Source organism: Phyllobates terribilis, unplaced genomic scaffold, assembly GCF_046119375.1.
Source record: "Phyllobates terribilis strain yellow unplaced genomic scaffold, ASM4611937v1 Scaffold_11__3_contigs__length_659146591, whole genome shotgun sequence".
NCBI lineage: Eukaryota > Metazoa > Chordata > Amphibia > Anura > Dendrobatidae > Phyllobates > Phyllobates terribilis.
In genome coordinates, this window is record NW_027362771.1 from 96,183,658 (window position 1) to 96,207,660 (window position 24,003).

Below are 24,003 nucleotides of genomic sequence, written 5' to 3' on the forward strand. Positions count from 1 at the left end.
ATTTGGACAGAGACAACATTTTTCTAATTTTGGTTCTAGACATTTCCACAATGAATTTTAAACAAAACAATTCAGATGCAGTTGAAGTTCAGACTTTCAGCTTTCATTTGAGGGTATCCACATTAAAATTGGATGAAGTGTTTAGGAGTTTCAGCTCCTTAACATGTGCCACCCTGTTTTTAAAGGGACCAAAAGTAATTGGACAGATTAAATAATTGTAAATTAAATGTTCATTTCTAGTACTTGGTTGAAAACCCTTTGTTGGCAATGACGGCCTGAAGTCTTGAGCTCATGGACATCACCAGACGCTGTGTTTCCTCCTTTTTGATGCTCTGCCAGGCCTTCACTGCGGTGGTTTTCAGTTGCTGTTTGTTTGTGGGCCTTTCTGTCTGAAGTTTAGTCTTTAACAAGTGAAATGCATGCTCAATTGGGTTGAGATCAGGTGACTGACTTGGCCATTCAAGAATATTCCACTTCTTTGCTTTAATAAACTCCTGGGTTGCTTTGGCTTTATGTTTTGGGTCATTGTCCATCTGTAGTATGAAATGACGACCAATCAGTTTGGCTGCATTTGGCTGGAAATGAGCATACAGTATGGTTCTGAATACATCAGAATTCATTTGGCTGCTTCTGTCCTGTGTCACATCATCAATAAACACTAGTGACCCAGTGCCACTGGCAGCCATGCATGCCCAAGCCATCACACTGCCTCCGCCTTGTTTTACAGATGATGTGTTATGCTTTGGATCATGTGCTGTACCACGCCTTTGCCATACTTTTCTCTTTCCATCATTCTGGTAGAGGTTGATCTTGGTTTCATCTGTCCAAAGAATGTTCTTCCAGAACTGTGCTGGCTTTTTTAGATGTTTTTTAGCAAAGTCCCGTCTAGCCTTTTTATTCTTGATGCTTATGAGTGGCTTGCACCATGCAGTGAACCCTCTGTGTTTACTTTCATGCAGTCTTCTCTTTATGGTAGATTTGGATATTGATGCACCTACCTCCTGGAGAGTGTTGTTCACTTGGTTGGCTGTTGTGAAGGAGTTTCTCTTCACCATGAAGATTATTCTGCGATCATCCACCACTGTTGTCTTCCGTGGGTGCCGAGGTCTTTTTGCATTGATGAGTTCACCAGTGCTTTCTTTCTTTATTTCTCAGGATGCACTAAACTGTAGATTTTGCCACTCCTAATATTGTAGCAATTTCTCGGATGCTTTTTTTCTGTTTTTGCAGCTTAAGGATGGCTTGTTTCATCTGCATGGAGACCTCCTTTGACCGCATGTTTACTTCACACCAAAACCTTCCAAATGCAAGCACCATGCCTCAAATCAACTTCAGACCTTTTATCTGCTTAATTGAGAATGACATAACGAAGGGATTTCCCTCAACTGTCCATGAAATAGCCTTGGAGTCAATTGTCCAATTACTTTTGGTCCTTTTAAAAACAGGGTGGCACACGTTAAGGAGCTGAAACTCCTAAACCCTTCATCCAATTTTAATGTGGATACCCTCAAATGAAAGCTGAAAGTCTGAACTTCAACTGCATCTGAATTGTTTTGTTTAAAATTCATTGTGGTAATGTCTAGAACCAAAATTTGAAAAATGTTGTCTCTGTCCAAATATATATGGACCTAACTGTATATGTATGGCAGCAGGGCTCTAAGTGCAGATGCTGCATGGTGTCAGAACATTATTAATCTCAAGAATAACCCCATGTCTGCAGGCTAATAATGTTATTTCACATGACATGTTCCCTTTAAGTAGTGGTTTAGCTAGTAAATATGGAGAGTTTTGTATGCAGTGCTGATGGAGCAGTCAACTTACCAGAAGAACATTTACTTTTAGAAGAAATTGTTCAAATAGCTCAGCATTTTGTTGTGACTAAAGAGAAGGGAAATAATATTACTTTTGTTATGCTTCCTGGATGTTTTTAGACAATACATTAAGCTATTTAAGCACAGTCATTAAAAATATGAAGAACCTGTCACCATGAAAATGCAGTACAATCTGCAGACACCATGTTATAGAGCAGATAAAGCTATGCCGATTGATATATGATTTTGTAGGAAAAAAATCATTATAATCTGTGTTTTATTCATTTAATCCTCTGCTCTATCTGGGATTTTGGGTCCAGCAGGTGGTCCTATCAGTGACTGACAGCTTTCTGTGTATAAGTGTGCACATAGATATGTCAATCAATATTAGGACCGCCCACTGGATTGCAAATCCCAGAAAGATCAGAGGATTAAATGGTGAAAATACAGTTTGTACTGAATCTTGTCTCACAAAATCCTAGATCAATATTCTCAGCTTGCCCTGATCTATAACATGATGTCTGCAGTCTGGACGGTATTTTCATGGTGACAGGTTCCCTTTATTTGTGAAAGTAAAACAGGCCTACGGTAGAGAAAACTGGAGGAAAGAAAATCTCGAGGAAACAAAAGTATTTTATGAAAAGTTTTAAACTTGCATATTAAATATTTAGCCTCAATACAAATAATTGATGTCTAACGCATCTGTGTCCCAACTTGTTTGTAGGGTTATAGTATTCTTCATTATGTTTATATGTATACATATCAAATGTATGCTGTATGTTTCAAGCAATGTTGGACTGTATATCCATGCCTATAGAAACATGTGCAAGCAGATAAATTTATTGTTGGTTCTATGCGATAAACAAATATGTAGGTGGCTAATAGTCAACGATTGGTTTAAAGTATAATCTTTAGGCTGGGGCTACATGGCGACTTTGCAGCATCACACACGTGTAAGTGGTGTCATTGTGACCCCTCAGGTACCACAACTGTAACAAGCAAATTGCAAAACATCCGCCTAGATTTCACTTTTTGCAACTTGCTCATCATGGTTTCAGTGTGCTAGGCAATACTTTCCCCTACATTATGCTGCAATTTAGCAATGATATATGTAGCAACGATATATAGCAATATTTGGCCACCCGACCTGTGTCATGGCCATAGCCCCCATGTAGGTCCAGCCTTAAGTTCGTCATACACATTAGATTGCTGTCAGATGTAGTATGGCATTTCAGCCACTTATCATTCATCGGTTAGCTAATATCTTTGGGCTTTTAGGCCTCTGTTTAAGGTCTAATTCATATATCTGTAAAACATGCTCATGCAGAATAGAAACTGTACATTTAGAGCCAAGATCAGGAAATTCTTCCCAGACCAGTTGAAATGGTTTTATGAAATCATTTAATGGTTTCTGAAAGAAGCCATGTTATGGCCATGTGTATTAGCCCCAAGACTTTACGTTATAAAATATGAAAATTACCTTGAAAACAGTTGACATTATTTATTTAAATTTTTTATTTATTTTATGTATTTATATGTTAAATGAAAACAGGTATTACATCACAAATTATACAGCTCCATGATTACAACATGTATCTCATAACAAGTTACCTTTGCTAGTTTGTAGTCACAGAGAAGATCGGACATAGTTTGAAGAAGAACAGGGGCATCTTGCTGCAATATTAAATGGACAGATATTAAACCTGTATTATAAAGCTTTACAAATCCTTGTGTATTGAAATAGTACAGCTCAGCTTTAACATCATAAGCTATTTTATACTAAATCAGTGTCTTTTTTTTGCTAGTGGCACAAGATTTGAATCACTGTCGTTGACTGCAATTTTGGTCATTGTCATCAAGAGTGGGACATATAATAGAACTCTGATTTTGGATTATGAGATTAAGGTGTGTAATAATTGGGACATACAGTATATAATTATACAGTAGCATAATCTGAAAATGACCCATATCAATTCTAGTTTCTGTCCTAAATCTACCGTATTTGTTCCGCATTTAGGGAAATGACCCAACCCATTGTGGTCAATTAAGAATGACAAAAGCAAGCAGATGAATTGCAAGTTACACTATGACATTATGATTGCTACCTTAAATAGCTGTTCAAGGCAATTATACTGTGAGACTTGTATAGCTTCTGTATAGAAAATAAAAGAGATAACACAATGTTAGACTTAATTATTTTAAAACTAAATAATAAAAGTCTCATATTTTAGTATTAAATACATAGAGAAATATATTATCTACAATACTTAGTTAACATTCTGTGATTGTTATATGAGCTATTCTTACTGTAATTACAAAACTAAGTAATAATTGCATTTCTTGCTTTATTTTTATATATAACAATTTAACCAATATATTATTTTCCTATGACAGTAGTTCTGATCCTTCTCTGCTGAGAACATACATTTTTTAATACAATAAGCTTTATTAGTGATAACTGACAGCTATAAATCTTCTGTAAAAATCATTATTTAAACTGTTAAGAAAATTGCACCACAATATATCTTTGAAAAATCATTTTTATGAAGTAGTTATATCAGTGCACAGTCAGCAACGTTTCAGGTGAATGATTGCCCTTCATCAGGCTGAGGTTTGGTGAGCACTCAGTAGAAATACATTATTGCACACTGATATACCAACTGTCTTTAAGGCTCGTTCAGACAAGCGTATTTAACAGATGAGTGCTGTCTGAGTAATAATCGGACAGCACGATGACCAATGTAATTCAATGGGGCTGTTCAGATGACAAATTGTCATGTCATATGGACTAAGTGTCCATGTGAAAAAAAAATCAAAGCATGCACTTTTTTTCTGAGTATTGGATGAGACTCACCCATTTAATTTTATGGGTGCACAAAAAAAAAATTGGGTCCCATAGGAAACATCTATATTGTATCCGATTTTAACAGATATAGTGCCATTTATAACTTAAGTATTTGATCATGTACATCTTAAAATGTTGGTGTATAAATATGGATTCCATTATGAATGTAAATCATCCAAGTTTTCTACGTGAAAATTGGACGATTTTTCACAAGCTCTTCTGACTTTGTCCTTAGGTGCATTAAAAATTAATGATGTCTTCAAACTCATTTAATCATCTCTTTTACTAATTTGTGCACCAATTTTCATTGCTGTGTGTTGCTGTAACCCTAAAATAGAGAGATAACATTGGGTGATGGGAGTAACATTGGGTAACGTCAGTAATCTTAGTCCCCACAAGTAACTGAAAAACCTAAAGTTCTCTTATAATGTTTCCAAACCCTTTTATTACGTAGCTAAGCTCAGTTTTGAAAATTAGTGGCATTTCCAGGTAATATTATCTTCTAAATCCTACTATACCACATACTGATCGGAAGTACGTCACCTTGATTTCCCCAATATTTAAAAACATTTCCTTACCGAAAGAGCTGGCGAAAGCCGCAATTAGAAACACAACAGCTATTTTCATTTTGATGATGGGACAAGTCTCACGTTTTGAGCTGAAACGTAATGTAAAGTCAACTTGAGATTGTTCAATTTATATGGAACTAAAGAGTTCAAAGGGCAATTATTGTGCCGACTATATCTACTGTATATCCTGTGGGAACCAAGTGCCATGACTTCTATTGCATGACATTTTCTGTTTTATTTTTGATAAAGACTTGTCCTGATATGAGCACAGCTTAGCGTAAGTTGGTACTATCTGTTCTATTTTGATTCTGATCTGCAAATCTTTACCTTTGAAAGAGATATCAGTTTTGGAAAATACATACCTATTATAACATATCAGGCAATGTTGGTTAAAGTGCTGATTTGCCCTTGAACATAATCTAACATTAATTTGGATGTATTTTAGTTTATTTAATTTATAAAAGTTGGGGATTCAGTGAACTATGGCCTTCATACAAAAGAGGGGGAACTAATAGTAAAAAAAAAATCTGCAGCATGCTCATTCTCTAGTGGAAATGGTGTGGATTTCCCCCTCAGTTTAAGGGCTCATTCAGACGAGGGTATAGAAGTGTCTGTGTGAAAAAAAAAATCATAACATGCACTAGTCATATCCATGAGATATGGATGAGACTTTCCTATTCAAGTTTTTAGGCATAAAAAAACAGATCACTTCATCTGTATTGCATCTGATTTTTATGGATACATTGCATTTCTTAACATCGAAAACTGTATTAGATCTTGTAAATTTGATGTATAAAATTGGATGCCATACGGAAGCCAAACAAATGTAAAAACGAACATACTGATGAAACACTGGTGGCTGGCGAATGGAATATGGATGGCATTATGGATCAAAATCTATGGGGTATTTTTGGATGTAAATCAGACGATTTTTCAAATGCTTGCATGAATCCACCCTAAAAGTTTGTTCTGCTGTGGAGTAATTGCAGATTTACTGCAGATTCACAGCAAGATCCACTGCAGTGATTATCATCGGCATCTGGTCCTGGGCTTACATTGAAGCATCTACTTGATGTCCCATACTGCAGATATTCCGTTTCAGCACTCCAAAATAGAATATCAATTTTGTTAGGTGGTTGTGGCCTTGTGATTGATTCATCCATTGCATGCCAAAAGGTATTCTGTTATTATACTTATCCTATAGGTCAGGGTTCCCCAACTCCAGTCCTCAAGGCCCACCAACAGGCCATGTTTTCAGGATTTCCTTAGTATTGCACAGGTGATAATTCCATCACCAGCACAGGCAATAATTCCATCACCTGTGCAATACTAAGGAAATCCTGAAAACATGAGTGGGTCATGGTGGGCCTTGAGAACTAGAGTTGGGGAACACTGCTACTGGTAGATGGTCATTTGCAGTTAATAATGAGTTGATCAGATATTGTATAGCAAAGATGTTTTGTAATACGCACCTTTTGGGCTAATTGCTATCTACAATATAGTAGATTTACCATCTTTCTAATAAAAACAAACAAACAAAACATTAGATTATGAACAAAATGTCATAAGGAGTGTGAGAAATTCCAAACACAGCTATGCAACATCTGCACTGCTGTTGAGCTATATAAAAGGGTAACCCCATCACGACATCCGCCATACAGGTACATCAAAAGTCAAAAGTGGGTGTATGAAGCCCCATATCTCGCAAATCATGGCTATGTGTTGCCTCTAGCAATCGCGGGTGGAGCAGATCAACACATGCCGGAATGGGGGCGTGTTTTTCAATGCACCCATCGGCGTGATCATGGGTCACGATGAATTGCTATAACAGCTGGGGATCTGCTGAAGACCCCCATGCTTGTTATTATGGAGCTCCTTTGAAACGCTGCCTGTGGCCAGGTTTCAAAGGAGACTGTGATTATTACTATATGCAGCAATGCTGTGGCATTGCTGCATATAGCACAAGCGATCGGACAATCGCAGCTTCAAGTCCCCTTGAGGACTAACAAGTACAGTGAATAGTAAAAAAAAGTCTTAAAAATAAAAAAAAACATAAAAGTTCAAATCACTATTCTTTTCCCCATTAAAAATAAAGATATTAAAAAAAACATATGTGGCATCGACATATTCAGAAAAGTCCGATCTATCAAAATATAAAAATAATTAACCTGATCGGTAAACATCATAAACAAAGAAAAATTGCCAAAATTACGTTTTTGTGGTCGCTGCAATTCCACAACAAATGTAACAAATGATAACAAATGTCGTAACAAATGATAAAAAATGTCACACCCATCCCAAAATGGTATCAATAAAAATGTCATCTTGTCCTGAAAAAAAAGAGCCATCATACAGCTCTATCGACAGAAAAATAAAAACATTATGGGTCTTGTAAAATGGCGACTCAATCCCAATTTTTTTTTTGCAAACTTCTGATTTCTTTTTCACCACTAAAATAATAAAAAAAAAACTGGACATGTTTAGTATCACCGTAATCGTACAGAGAGCAGAATCATATTGCAAGGTCATTTTTTACCACAAAATGTACACTGTAAAAACAATATCCCAAAAACCAATGGCAGAATTGTGTTTTTTTTTTTTTATATTTTTCCACACTTTAATTTTTTTTACCGTTTTCCAGTACACTACAGGGTGGGCCATTTATATGGATACACCTAAATTACATGGGAATGGTTGGTGATATCAACTTCCTGTTTGTGGCACATTAGTATATGGGAGGGGGAAAACTTTTTCAGATGGGTGGTGACCATGGTGGCCATTTTGAAGTCGGACATTTTGGATCCAACTTTATTTTATTCAATGGGAAAAGGATCATGTGACATATCAAACTTATTGAGAATTTCATAAGAAAAACAAGAGTGTGCTTGGTTTTAACATAGCTTTATTCTTTCATGAGTTTTTTACAAGTTTATGACCACTTATAAAATGTGTTCAAAGTGCTGCCCATTGTGTTGGATTGTTAATGCAACCCTCTTCTCCCACTCTTGACACACTGATAGCAACACTGCAGAAGACAATTGCCTTCAGATGACCCCAAAGATAAAAATCTAAGGGGGTCAGATCGGGAGACCTTGGTGGCCATTCAATTGGCCCACGACGAACATTCCACTTTCCAGGAAACTGTTCATGTAGGAATGCTCGGACCTGACACCCATAATGTAGTGGTGCACCATCTTCTTGGAAAAACTCAGGGAACGTACCATCTTCAGTGCATAAAGAGGGCAACACATCATCATGTAGCAATTTCAGATATCCAGTGGCATTGAGGTTTCCACTGATGAAGAATGGCCCCACTATCTTTGTACCCCATATACCACACCATACCATCAAGATACGAGATGTGAAGCAGTAACAGTATCAATTAGCAGTAACTATTATCACTGTTACAGATTAGTGCAGCAAGTCAGATGCCCGACCGCTGCTTCAATAATTCTCTATGGGACTGCCAGAAAAAGCCGAGTGCAGTGATTGGTAGCCCCATAGGGAATGAAGTGCTTGTAGACTTGCTGCACAGAACTCTAGGAAAGCTAAGGGATTATATACATCTATGTGTTATAACCCACCTTTACCATGAGCAGATAAGACTACATCTTCATCTTACTACTATGTTTAAAATTAATACCTAGATTTGTTTTTATACCCTTAAGGGCTATTTAGACAAGTAGATTATTATGTAAGGGATTAATAATGAAAAATTAATAAACAATCTAATGTTAGTGCCAGACAGACATTTAGATGTAAGGATAATTGTGTAAAAAATCATTCATCATCGCTCTTAAGTTTTATTGCTCAATCCAATGTCATTCAGGACGCCAACTGCAAGTAATCAGCTTCAGAAAATACGTAGATACTTCTGTTAAAAATTGGAGCCATGCCTGATTAACCAATCAGAAGAGGTCACATGACTCCAATTTATTTGCATAATCATCACACTTTGCAAGCTTTTAGCAGATTGTTGAAAGATCACACAATTTCTTTATACATTGCACTACGAATTAGCTTTTTTGGCCATATCGTTTGGTCGTTTAACCCATTTACGTTACCCAATTATTGAGTCTCAAGCATTATTGAGTCTCCAACATTCAAATCTGAGTAATTATCAACTTGTCTACATGAGCCTTTGGACGTTGCATTGCTGATTTTACCCTATCTCCTTGGTTTTTTGCTCTTGTCACTATCCATGTTTAATCTTATCAAAAGAACAATAGAGCTTTTTGGAATTGTGTTATTCCAATTCTCTTCTACTCTGCTTGAATAACCATATTTCCAGACCCTTGAGTTCTACCAACACAAAATTAGAGCACCATGAAATCTTTAAAGTCTATTGGGGTTGTTGTTTCATATACTTGGAATCTCTAACCTTACAAGATGATAAACATATTTTACGAAAACTCATTTTTAGGATAAACATTTCCAAGACCTTTTTATAGCAATGCAATTATTATCTGGCTGTGCAGTGGTTCGGTCACAGCATATAAGAGACCGCATCTCCAAACATAAATCCACGATTAAGTGTAAAAATTTGATGCTGCCTATTCCATATCATTTCCACAATGCTGCGCACACAATAGCTTAATTGAAATATCAAGTCCTTGAGCTAATCACACAGTCGAGAAGGAGAGGGGATCTTCTTCTGACCCTAAAAAGACGGGAAGCCTATTGAATACATGAATTGCAAGCACTAGCATCAAGAGATCTCAATAGGGACTACGATCTACAATCATTTCTATAACTAGAGATTTAGGCCCTCTTTAATGATATTCATGTGTGTTTGCTTGAGACAGTCCCTCTCGTGCTATTTGTGACTTAGATAATATAACTCTATGCTTTTATTTTTTGGTTTATTGAATTGTGGTTTTGATATGTACGGCCACTCTAGAAGTTTGTGAGTATGGGTGGGCTACCATTCTGTCAAATTCTACTTCTCTGTATTTGACCCAAGACAGAAAAATGATGTTTAATATAGTTATTTATTAGAACTATTTTTCTAACACTGCTTTCTCTCTTATAGAACTTTAATCAACGAAGTTACTGGGTTTTTGTCTGCCACTGTCACCAACCTTGGATAAGTGGTACTCATCTACACATCGATTTTGCTTTAAGAAATAGAGATTACTGGCTTGAAAGCTTTGATAGATCAGGCATTTTGAGTGAAAAGTGAGAGAATGTGTCAGTGGACTAAAGTTTCAGTGTAATATTAAATACTTATTAGAGATAAACGGATTGATCCACGTAGGATGGACCTCAAGTCACATTTTCTCAAATTTGCAGGTCTCCACAAATTCAAGCACCTTGTGATTTGATTTGCAAAGATTGCAAAAATAAATATTTGGCAACATTTCACATACTGATGAAGATTCAAATAGCTGTTGTGCATGGGCTACGCCATAATGCCTTGCAGCTATTACATCACATGGGCTAGCGCAGCCAATCAAGGGGACTACCACAGGGCAGGGAGTATAAATGATGAGGGCCAGCCAAGGAGTACCAATTTAAGATTTCATTGTGTTCGCTATAGGAGGCCAGAGCACACAATTCATTCCACATAGGAATAGAAAAAGGCCTAATCTAATTGTGGCGTACTACTTCAGTGCTGAACCACATTGTAAATAAGAATGCCAGTCTCAGTCTGGGAATAATAATTTAAAAATGTAAGTATTATGTGGTGCTCTACTAGTATATGTCATGGCGTTAACTTGCATTCCTCCTCAGTGCCGCTCTACTCACCGTGCATTTTCTCCTTGCGTCAGGCCGCTCCACTAAGTCTGCTTCTTACAGCACTGCGGCATCTGGTTGTGGCATTCATTTAGCCTTTAGGGTGTGTGGCCGGTATCTGCAGGAATTTAACTCTGCTGTTTCCTGCACAGATTAGGAACCTTTATTAAGCAGCTCCTCCTACCACTCCCCGCCCGAACATTGGCTCCTATCCTGATAGCACCCATTTATCATTCCTCCATATTCTGTATCCCATTAACAACCCAGCTTGGCCTGCCCTGACCTTGGACCGTCTAACTACGCCTTTATCTCGCTCTTCTGTATCTCGCACCCGCGCCTCTGACCCTCCGGTCATCTACTGTAGACTCAGGAACTGCGCTGGAGTGGTTCCTGGTGACTACTGGCAACAAAGCCTATCCTCAGCATCAGAGGCTCTGATGAATACCCAGAAGTCACTTAGTTATGTCCCCCTAGGGTAAGCCCGGCCCATGGTGCAATGGGTCCATTTCGATGAGCGTTACAGTATAGTCACTAATAGTCACTAATTTAATTGATTGATCTGTGATGCACTGCAGTAACAGCATTTTTATAACTTTTTAATACGTGAGATTTCTGAAACTCATAGCTTTTGCTGGTACTATAAAAAACAACTTTAATTTGCTGAAAATATTGCTGGGAAAAAAAAGCAAAAACACAATGTGTGAACATAGCCTAATACTGCTGTGTCCTAATTTTGCGCTAAACAATAATCCTGACACCAAGGCCTGTGTGTCAAAGGATCTGTTCTTGGAGTGTGAGATGGTCAAACCATATTTTTTTTGTTTTTAAAGACAAAAGAAAAATCTCCATAATCCAGTAATTTACCTATAAAATAATAATAATAATAATAAAAAATATCTTTTAAATAAAAAAGGGTCATTTTTTAGCAACTTTCTTACTAGCACAATATAATAAGTGTAAGTACCACAAAAATACTGCTGTCATTGCCACAAGTTGCTTTACATGCGTGCACTCACCAGCCAATGTAAAATTCTGGGTTACGTTTTTTTGTCAGAGGGGAGGATAATAGTGTTTTAATATAAAAAATATAAATTTGAAAATATTATACACACATTTTACTTTTTATATTAGTGTTTTAATACTACAATTTGACACAACTGAACACCCTACAACTATAGTGTGGGCTATTAAATTATTTTAGGCCATGTTCCTACCTCCTGACACTTGTTAATATTTGGTCCTTTTTGTGCAGACAAAATTAATCTGCTATAAACTGAAATATGCAAACAGATTATTACAACAAATTGACATATTTAACAGTGCAGGTCTGTTTCTGCACATCTGTTTAAATTCTCAGTAGCTTTTCTGGGTGTTTTGAACTCGGCCTAACATTTCTGGTTGATTCTATATTTTTCAAATGTGGTTCAAACAGCTCTAGAAGTTTGCATATTCTCTGAGCAGTCAGAAGTTTTGAAGTATTGCAATTCAAGGAAATTTAATTTGCCCTAAATCAAATTTTTGGGTTGATTTCCAACTTCAATCAATCCACTCATTTCTAAGTCCCATTTCTATTTATAAGAAAAGTGTCTCTTCAGAGAGGAAGAGGACTAGAACTCTACTGCCACCTATAGGAAGTAGCATTCCTAAATCTCAATATGACTCTCTAACGAGCCTTATCACATGACTTAAAGCCAAAATCAAAATCTCAATTTGCAGACACTGTGAGTACCCCAAAACACAGTGTCTGCAAATTGAGATTTTAATCCTCAGTAATATGACAAGGCTCATTAGTATGTTGATATTGACTTTCAGGATTGCTGCTTCCTATAGGTGGCATGAAAATCAAACGTAAGGTACTAGATCTGGTAGTTAGATCATTGACCAAACCACAACAGCAAGGTTAAAAGTAAACAAATCTCTTTTATTAATCATAGAAGACAAATACAAAAACACATATAAATTAAAGGATAAAATGCACCTCAGACTTTGAGGGACCATACCATGCTTTCTAACACAATAGCATTTAACAGTATCCCAATAATAGCAATAACATTAGTAGAATCCACTACACTTGTCTATAAATACTTAAATGACCAGCTCTAAATGCAAGTTGATAATCCCCAATCAGTATATCAAATTAGTGCTTGTAAAGCTACACAATTGCAAAACCAGGGAAATAACACATAATGCAGATAGAATCAAATATACCATACATAGGTGTAATAGTTGTAGTGTGGATACACACTATCCTGGGGGTGGGGGGTGGAGGGACCATATGCTCGCTCTGTATCCACACTACATGCGCAGTAAATTAACAGTACAAGTTCTAGGACAACTAATTCTCCCTATTGATTATAATTCCTATATATGGCAGTAGACTTCTAGTTGTTTTCCTCTCTGAAGAGACAATTTGCATATTTCCCAGAGGAGCATTGCGGCTTAAAAGTCTCCTCACATTGGCATGTCAGGCTTGACATGTCAATCTCTGCAAGGAGAAACGTTACCCCTTGGATCCCAGACAGACATCTCTCACCTAGCCAAACCAGATCTCACACTTTGCAGTGACAAGGGTGCAGTACCCCGAAACACAGTGTCCGCAAATTGAGATTTTTGTTTTGGCTTTAATCCTAAGTCATGTGACAAGGCTTGTTAGAAAGTTGATATTGACTTTTAGGATTGCTACTTCCTATAGGTGGCAGTAGAGTTCTAGTCCTCTTTCTCTCTGAAGAGACAATTTGCATATTTCCCAGAGGAGCAATGCGGCTTAAAAGTCTCCTCAACTGAGCATGTCAGGCTATACATGTCCATCTCTGTAAGGAGTAACGTTACCCCATGGATCCTGATTTATAAGGACACACTGTTTTTTTTAATGCTCTCTGAATTACAGAAAATCATTTAAATGGAAAATGTTGCATTTGCTTATCATGAGTTTTTGAACATGGAACGATGGAAATGCAAAGATGGAAAAAACACTTATGAATATAAAATACCAAATGATGAAGGGGATACCTCAGTCATTTGCCATCAAAAAGGATGACAAAAGTTTCATGTGTGACTCATTCTAGACCACTGGCAAGCAATAAAAAGTAAGGGGCCCTAGAAACATTAAAGAGAGGACTTATCACCTCTAATAAAAATGTATGAAAAAAGGAGACCAAAATAGAAAATCTTTCTAAAATATATATAATTAGGAAAACTAAATAATTCCTGATTTGCTTATATATGTATTTGACAAAAGTCTTACAATGTCATGCACTGTCACTCTTTATGTTTTTCACATAATCGATAGGTCCTCTTTACGGCTAAGACAGGTACCATGATTCCTGTGAGAAGCCAGTTATACAGATATGTATTTTCCTTCCAAAGACAGCCACCAGTAAAGGAGCTTACAGTTTTCCTGGTCTGGTCATTTGGTGCACTCAAAAGTCTCAGATTTAGGCCATGCTCACATATTCAGTATTTGGTCAGTATTTTACATCAGTATTGGTAAGCGAAAACCAGGAATGCGTGAAAAATGCAGAAGTGGTGTACGTGTTTCTGTTATACTTTCCTTCTGATTGTTCCATTCCTAATTTTGGCTTACAAATACAAATGTAAAATACTGACCAAATACTGAACGTGTGAATGTGGCCTTAGGGCTCGTGCACACGACCGTATATTTGGTCCAAGTGCTTTCCGTTAAAAAATGGATCGTACTCGGACCAATGTTACTGAATAGGGAAGTATAAATGAACGATTTTTTTCCTTGACCATATCTGCGTATGAAAAAAATCACAGCATTCACAATTTTCCTTCGAAAATCAAATGATACTCACCCATTCAATTCTATGGGTGAGACAAAAAAATCAGATGCTTTACAGAGCCACAGAATAACATGCAATTTTTTAAGGATACATTCCAATTTTGTAAGATGGAAAACTGTACATGGTCCTGTAAATGATTAATAGCTGCTGATTAAAAAAACAGATGCATACGGACTGCACAGGGATGAGAAAAATGATCATCTCACTTTTCTGGATGAAAATTGGACCAATTTTTATACTGTCGTGTGACCCTAGCCTTTCACAGAACAATTACACAGGCATGCAAAATTTTGGTTTATGAAAATTGTTTCAAATACAGTAAATGATTTTTATGTTTTATTATTCCCTGTGTGGTAGCTTGACTCAATCAGCTGTTTTCAAAGGTAGACATAGGAATAGTGATGGGCGAGCACTAAAATGCTCGGGTACTCGTTGTTCGGGGCGACCAAATTGGAATTCTCAAGTGCGCTTTCCGAGTAATGAGCCAAATGTAAGTCTTTGGGAAGCTCGAGCATTTTTCTGTAAGCTCCCCCCGGTGGTCTGCAGAGGGCCTAAAAATTGCCCAAATCGATTGAAACAGTGCTCAAATGGCATGTCAACAGCATGGAGAAGACCACTGGAAGCATTTCTGACTCCCAAGTCACTGCTGTCAACAACGTTGTGACTCGCCCCCTGGGCCGTGGGGCACTCGGATACGGGCAATAGGGAACGATGGGAGTAGTAGTGGCAACCCGGTTACGTGGCTCAGGGTGGTCAGGCCAATGATAGTCTGCTACGTTCTGCTGATAATGTCCGACTACGCCACCCGTGGATTGCGGTTATTAGGAACCTCCGCTGCATGCAGACAGCTGGGGCTGATGAGGTGTGCAGCTAGGGTAGTGTGACTCCCCACGAGAAGAGTGCGGCCCCAGGGCAGTATAGTGGATGGTGGGAGTGATGGTAGTGAGGGTCCCAGTGCCGGTAGTGCTGGAGACGCGAAGGAGCACACAGACAATAGGTTGCAGTCCAGGGTCTTTACTGAAACAGGTAAACTGACCCATAAACAGTCCCAGCTAGGAGGGGACCTGGATGTCTAAGAGCAACGGGGAAATTGGCCCTGGTCAGGGTGAGGGTGTAGGCCTACCGTGCTTTCTGCGCTCCTTCTGGCTATCTCTTCGTTATAGGGTAACAGCCCACGTTTCCGAGCTTTCCGTGTATTCTCGCCTGTATGGCCTGCGACGTGGGTTCCTGTCTGCTCCCAGCCTTGTACGGCTTTACTGGTCCCTTCGGTTGTGGCAGGGCCTCCAGGCTTCTTAGGCCAAGGAATGTACAGTCCCTTGCGGACTGGTTCTCTGCTGTGGGATGTAGAATCCTCCCAGCCTCAGACACCAAAGTCTGGTAAATTAAGTCCTCTTTTTGCCAAGACAGGCTCTCTTCGCCTCTTGTCTCTGGCTTGTGGCTCTCCTCCTACCACACTTCCTCTTAGGTGCAGTGCAACTGTCTGTCCCTGTTCTGCTCTGGGACAAGTCTCAATGCTGAGACAGGCCATCCAGTTCTCACTAACCCTGCCCCCAGCACCAGCTTTTATAGGGGCAGCCTGCTCCCCCTACTGGCCTGAGACAGGAGGCATTGCATGCTAATGTTCCCCTGACTAGAGAACCTCCCCGTTACTCTCAGACACAGCTTTATTACATTTTGTGGCATCCAGGCCAGGGTGACACATTCCCCCCTAGTGAAATTTAGTACTCCGGGACTAAACAATAAACAAAGACAATAAAACATTAATAGACATTAATAGACAGACGATGCACAAATTGAGTTCTTAAGGTCACAGTGTGGCCTGTGACCGGGTGTCCATATCACCAACACAAATGGGAGCCTTAACCAGGTGGGGGTCTGTCCTACCCCAAGTCCTTTACAGTCTTAGTTCATTCCTTGGTTAAGCTCCGAACGCAGTCCATACAAGGTCCCGGTTACAAAAAGTCCATAACCTTTGAGTCCTTACGGTAGCTGCAAGAAACTGAAACACAGAATTACCAAACAAGCATGTAACTTGGCAAACATTTCAACATTTGGCAACAGGATTATTTACAATTTTAGTACACTCTATATTTTCCAGCGAGCGGGTATCTGCCCCTTTGTGCTCCTGGTTGATCTACGTAGCCCACTGTCTGGTGGTGAACCAACCTGGCTTTCCCCACTAGCGTTAGGGGTACAGCTACCAGCTGGGTGTACAGGTAGGGCAGGCAGCTGTCTGCGGGTCCTTTGGCTTACCGCAGGCATGGCAGGCTCACTGTCAGCAGAGGGTTGACTCTCCTGGGCTGCTGGTACAGGCTCTTCTGCCTCTGGAACCGCTTGCTCCTCTTCACCTTCCGGCTCTGGTGTTGGTTGTTGCTGTGCCGGTTGCAGGAAATGCAGGACGGGTACCACTATGGCATCATTTATGCGAGTCCAGGACTGAGGGAACTCTCCGAGAACGGTGCTGATCATTTCTTCCTTGTCCTCTGCGGGTTCAAGGTCACTCTGATCCTCTTCTGCACTACGGAGTTGCTCGGGGCACCTTTTGAGGTGGTCTCTGGAGACGACACTAGTGGTTTCTCCTCCGTCCTTGGTGATTACGCACACCTTTGGGTTGTCATGGTCAGACTGCAGTACGGTGTAGGGTTCCCTTTCCCACTGGTCGTCCAACTTATGTAGCCTTCTTTTTCGCTTTAGGACTTGCTCACCAGGTTCTAGGGGACCAGCAGGGGTGTGTTGATTGAAGAGTTTTTCTTGCCTCTCTCTCACCTGGGCCAGGCTCTTCTCCACACTCTCCTGTACCTTCTTGTACTGCAGTTGCCTTTCCGTATCCCAGTCCGCATCCGGGGAGGTGTCCTCAGGTATTAGGACTCCCATCTCCAGGTCTACGGGCAGCTTACCTGGTCTAGCTCGCATCAGGTATGCCGGGGTGCAGTTTGTAGCATTCACCGGGATATTGTTGTATAGGTCTATCAGGTCCGGCAGTTTTTCTGGCCACAGGCTGCGTTCCTCCAGGGGCAATGTCTTCAGGAGATCAATGACTATATTGTTCATCTTCTCACACATACCGTTGGTTTGGGGGTGGTAAGGCGTTGTACGAATCTTCTTACAGCCATAGAGGTTGCAGAACTCCTGGAAGATTTCAGCCTCGAACGCTGGACCCTGGTCTGTCAGGACCTGTTCCGGATACCCGTGTGGACGGCAGAAGTATTGCTGGAAGACTCTGGCCACTGTTTGGGCTGTCAAGTCCTTTACCGGGACCACCACTAGAAAACGGGAATAGCGGTCCACGATTGTCAGGGCATAGATGTATCCTGACCGGCTGGGAGCCAATTTGACATGGTCCAGAGCTACCAGCTCTAGAGGCTGCGTGGTGACGATGGGCCTCAAGGGTGTCTTCTGGCTGGTGCGGTCCTTCCTCCTTAGGTGACAAGGGCCACAGTCTCTGCACCATTTTTCTACAGCTCCTCTCATGCCGACCCAAAAGAACCTTCCTCTTAGCAGGAACTCCAGTTTCTTCCAACCGAAGTGTCCCGCTCTGTCATGGTAAGCCCCCAGGACCATAGCTGCATCCCGCCTTGGGACCACGACTTGCCAGGTCAGCTCGTGCGTCCGGTGGTTAACAATCCTTCTGCACAACTTGCCTTCGTAGAGGAACAGCTTGCTCTTCTCCTTCCATAGCTGCTTGGCTTCCTCTGGGGCATCTGGATCCAAGCGGGCATCTTCCCGGGTCAGCAGATCTTTCACCAGGCGGATTGCAGGGTCACTATCTTGGGTCTCGGCCCAGCTGTGGTGAGGTAGGGGATTGATCATCACAGTTGTTAGATCCTCCTCCTTCACGCGGTGAGAGTGTTGAGCGGCTCCATACCGGTGAAACGCGGGGATTTCTACCTCCTCCAGCTCTTCTGGGTCTTCGTCACCCTCAGGTAAGTGAGGCATTCTTGATAGGGCGTCCACGTTGGCATTGGTTTTGCCTGCCCGGTACTTGATCACGAAGTCATAGTTGGAGAGACGGGCCATCCACCGCTGTTCCAGGGCACCCAGTCTTGCATTGTCCAGGTGTGTCAACGGGTTGTTGTCCGCGTACACGGTGAACTTTGCGGAGGCCAGGTAATGCTTGAAGCGTTCTGTCACGGCCCACACCACCGCCAAGAATTCTAGCTTGAAGGAGCTGTAATCCTCCGGGTTCCTCTCGGTGGGTCTCAGCTTCCGGCTGGCGTAAGCGATCACCCTTTCTCTGCCCTGTTGGTTTTGGGACAGTACGGCTCCCAGTCCCACATTACTGGCGTCTGTGTGAAGGATAAAAGGCTGGCCATAATCAGGGTAGGCCAGGATCTCATCCCCCGTGAGGGCCATCTTCAACTGGCGGAAGGACTCCTCTTCCGGTTTATCCCACTTGAAGGGTGGCTTTTGACTCCTGGACTTAGACTGTCCGATCAGGAGGTCCTGCATAGGAGCTGCCATCTTAGTGAACCCGGGGATGAACCTTCGGTAGTAGCCTACCAACCCGAGAAACTGTCTCACCTCTTTGATGTTCGAGGGGCTTGGCCAGCTCTTGATTGCCGTGACCTTGTCAGGGTCGGGGGGCCACTCCTTCCGCGCTTACCACGTGCCCTAGGTACTGGACCTTTGGTTTCAGCAGGTGACACTTCGATGGTTTCACCTTCAGGCCATAGCCTGCCAGGGCTTCGAACACCTCGGCCAGGTGCTTTAGATGGTCCTCGTAGGTTTTTGAATAGACGATCACGTCGTCCAGGTAAAGGAGGACCGTCTCGAAGTTTCGGTGCCCTAGACAGCATTCCATCAGCCGCTGGAAGGTCCCTGGTGCGTTGCAGAGCCCGAAAGGCATACAGTTGAACTCACTCAGTCCCATCGGGGTGGTGAAGGCGGTCTTCTCCTTGTCAGCCTCTGCCACAGGAACCTGCCAGTACCCGCTAGTAAGGTCCAAAGTAGAAAAGAAGTTAGCTGATTTTAGTGCGGCTAAAGACTCCTCTATTCTAGGCAGCGGATATGCGTCTTTGTGGGTGATACGGTTGATTTGTCTGTAGTCCACGCACATTCTCATGGTGCCGTCTTTCTTTTTCACCAGAACCAAGGGGGCTGCCCAGGGGCTACAGCTATCTCGAATGACCCCAGCTTCTTTCATTTCTCTTAGCATGCCCTTTGCGTTCTGATAATGTGCAGGGGGTACAGGTCTGTGTCTTTCTTTTATCGGTGGGTGGCTCCCTGTGGGGATGTGGTGTTCTATCCCCTTTACTCTGCCGAAGTCTAGCGGGTGCTTACTAAAGACTCTCTCGTACTCCTGTATCACCCGGTAGACTCCTTGTTTTTGGTGCAGGGGAGTGGAGTCAGCACCCACGTGGAGTTTCTGGCACCAGTCCTCCTTTTGTTTCTGGGAGCCATTACCCTCCGCCTGTGAAGATGGAGGCAAGGGTTCCACGGCCCTGATAGCTTTGTGTTCGACAACAAACAGTTTGGCGAGTAGAGCATACCTGGGTAAGTGTCCTTCCCTCTCCCCAATGTTGAGGATGCGGACGGGCACCCTCCCATGACGGACATCAACCACCCCCCGGGCTGTCAAAATGGTGGGCCTGCTGTCTGAGTTCAAGGGTTCTACCATGGCTTGGCAGTCTCTACCTCTCAACCCGATTGCAGTCCGACACCAGATCATCATTTCACTTTTGGGAGGCATGGAAATGGGGAATGGGTCACTCAGTCTTACGCTACCGATCTCACCACCAGACAGTTCTACCTGCTGCCGTCTCATCAGGGCTTTTATCTCCTTGTTGAGGACTCTCTGTTGGCTGGAACTAGCATTCACCGCCACCTGTTGTAAGATTACAATTACCTCTGAAAGACAATTTTCAATTACGTTAGTACCCACAGTTATTTTAGGGTGACTTTCACGACGGTCAATGTCCACAATAATTACTCCCTGTGCCGGCAGTTCAACTTTGCCAATTTTAATGGTCATCTCCTTGAACCCCATCTGCTGCACGGGTAAGCCATTACTGGCGATGATGCTCAAGTTACTGTCTGGATACCGTGTGATATCAGCATCAGTCCAATACTGCTTAAAAAGTACATAAGGGATAGTGGTTACTTGCGACCCAGTATCCAGCAAGGCGCTCATGGGGATACCGTCCAGCACCACGGGTAAAACCGGGCGCCCCCCAACGTACTTATCACGCCAATTATAATGGCCTGGTGATCTTATGCCTGGGGGTTGGCCCTCTGCCCCAGGTTGGACCCGTTTAAATTACAGTACCTGGAAATGTGTCCGGGCTGGTTGCATCGACGGCAAGTGGTCTGTGGGCCTCCCTCGGAACGACGGGATCCTCCTCTGTCGACGCCACGGGACATCCTCCGGACTTGAAGCCAGCTCGATGGGTCTTGCCGGGTCCACTTGCAACGCCTGGACGGTCCTGGTCAACGCCGCAAAGCTCCTGGTCAGCTCCTGGACTTGGTGGTGCAGGTCTTTCGACGGGGCTTGGTTCAGGGCCTGTGCATCAGCCCCCACGGGGTCCATAGAGGAGGGCGCCGCCTCCTGGTGGTAGGTGAGAGCAGGGCGCCGGGGGTTTATAGCGCCACTGGTTGCAGATTCACGGAGCACCCTTATGGCCCTGTCCTTAAATTGGGCAAAGGTCAGGTCGGGGTTCTGAAAGAACATGAGGCGCAGCTGGGCCCTGTGGGCGCTGGACAGCAGACCTTCTATGAATTGTTCTTTTAGTAGTTTATCCGTTTCCTGCACACTGCCAGGGTCAGTGTGTTGGATAGCCCTCAAGGCTTCCTGCAGATTTAGGGCATAGTCTCTGATGCTGTCCTGTGCCCGCTGCTTACATCCATAGAACCTCATTTTAATTTCAGCGGAGGTACGTGTGTCAAAGGTACCCCGCAGCCGGGCCAGAATACCCTTCACAGTCCTTTTCTCCTCAGTGGGCCATAATTTTACCTCCCTCTGGGCTGCGCCAGTTAACTGCCCTGTTAATATGCTGACCTTCTGTTCCTCTGTCAGGGGGTAAACGTGGAACAAACTGTATAGCCTTTCCTTGAAGTCAGTTAGGGCATGGGGCTCACCTGAGTATTTGGGCAGCCAGGCCGCTCCAGGGATGTAGGGCAGGGAAAAGGGCATCACCGCTGCTGCAGCTGCGTTGGTGGTAGTGGGGGCCTCTGTGTCCGACATCTTCCTCCCCCCTAGTCAAGCGTGGCCTACCTTCCGACGATCCTCTTCTGTAGGCCGCGGCTCCGCTGCTGCTGCTATGGACGAGGACCTGGCGTCGCGTCCTGATGACGTCAGCGTCGCTCTCTCTCCCTTCCAGGACCTTGCGCAGCGTCGGTGCGTGGGGCGGAGCTTCGGATCTCGCGCGGTTTTGACGTCCACGCCCCTCTTCTTCCCGCGCGGCGTCCTGAAGATGGCATCCGATGGCGGGAAACAGCTGCGGATGGAGGGAAGACGGCAGAAGACGGCGGGAAACGGTCCAAGATGGCGTCTGATGGCGGGAATCGGCTCCGGATGACGGGAAATGACTCCGGACGGCGGGAAACTTCGCCACAGGTAAGTTACAAAAGTCTTTTTCAGGCACGCAGTACCCGGTGGTTGCGGGCACGAAATCCTGCCGACTACGCCAAAGCTGACTCGCCCCCTGGGCCGTGGGGCACTCGGATCCGGGCAATAGGGAACGATGGGAGTAGTAGTGGCAACCCGGTTCCGTGGCTCAGGGTGGTCAGGCCAATGGTAGTCTGCTACGTTCTGCTGATAATGTCCGACTACGCCACCCGTGGATTGCGGTTATTAGGAACCGCCGCTGCATGCAGACCGCTGGGGCTGATGAGGTGTGCAGCTAGGGTAGTGTGACTCCCCACGGGAAGAGTGCGGCCCCAGGGCACTATAGTGGATGGTGGGAGTGATGGTAGTGAGGTTCCCAGTGCCGGTAGTGCTGGAGACGCGAAGGAGCACACAGACAATAGGTTGCAGTCCAGGGTCTTTACTGAAACAGGTAAACTGACCCATAAACAGTCCCAGCTAGGAGGGGACCTGGATGTCTGAGAGCAACGGGGAAATTGGCCCTGGTCAGGGTGAGGGTGTAGGCCTACCGTGCTTTCTGCGCTCCTTCTGGCTATCTCCTTGTTATAGGGTAACAGCCCACGTTTCCGAGCTTTCCGTGTATTCTCGCCTGTATGGCCTGCGACGTGGGTTCCTTTCTGCTCCCAGCCTTGTACGGCTTTACTGGTCCCTTCGGTTGTGGCAGAGCCTCCAGGCTTCTCAGGCCAAGGAATGTACAGTCCCTTGCGGACTGGTTCTCTGCTGGGGGATGTAGAATCCTCTCAGCCTCAGACACCAAAGTCTGGTAAATTAAGTCCTCTTTCTGCCAAGACAGGCTCTCTTCGCCTCTTGTCTCTGGCTTGTGGCTCTCCTCCTGCCACACTTCCTCTTAGGTGCAGTGCAACTGTCTGTCCCTGTTCTGCTCTGGGACAAGTCTCAATGCTGAGACAGGCCATCCAGTTCTCACTAACCCTGCCCCCAGCACCAGCTTTTATAGGGGCAGCCTGCTCCCCCTACTGGCCTGAGACAGGAGGCATTGCATGCTAATGTTCCCCTGACTAGAGAACCTCCCCCTTGCTCTCAGACACAGCTTTATTACATTTTGTGGCATCCAGGCCAGGGTGACACAGTTGTCTTACGCCACTTTTATGGACTCACAATAAAACCAAAATGGATTTTCCTGGGAAATATGTTAAGGAACACCCTTTCCGGGAAAATGACTTGTATATAAGGCAAAATACATAATCAAAAACAAAAATGCTCCATTACACCTTGGGCTATGTTCACACGTAGCGTTTTTGATGCATTTTTGCATTGGTTTCAACCAAGACAAATGCATTCACCGGGAAATGTCATTTTAACATTTTACAACCTTAACTGGCCATGTGGTGTGTGACATATCATCAGACACATCCTGTTTGATTTATGAAGGAGGGATTGTGAAAGTCACAAACACTATTTTTACAGCCTTACTATTCTTAAAGGGCAAGCAGTCGGCTATGCTTTGTTGTTCCCATTCTTAAAAAGTGGGTCTCCTGTACTGTTATTGCGTATGCAGTGACTGCAAGGCCTGCCAAAAATTTAAACGCATTCTAATTCCCCTTTGAAGAGACATAGAGGAGGGTCTCAGTAAAAAAATGTTCCTATTATAAAGGAGTGGGTCTCCTATAGTGGTAATGTCCATGCAGTGACTGCAAGG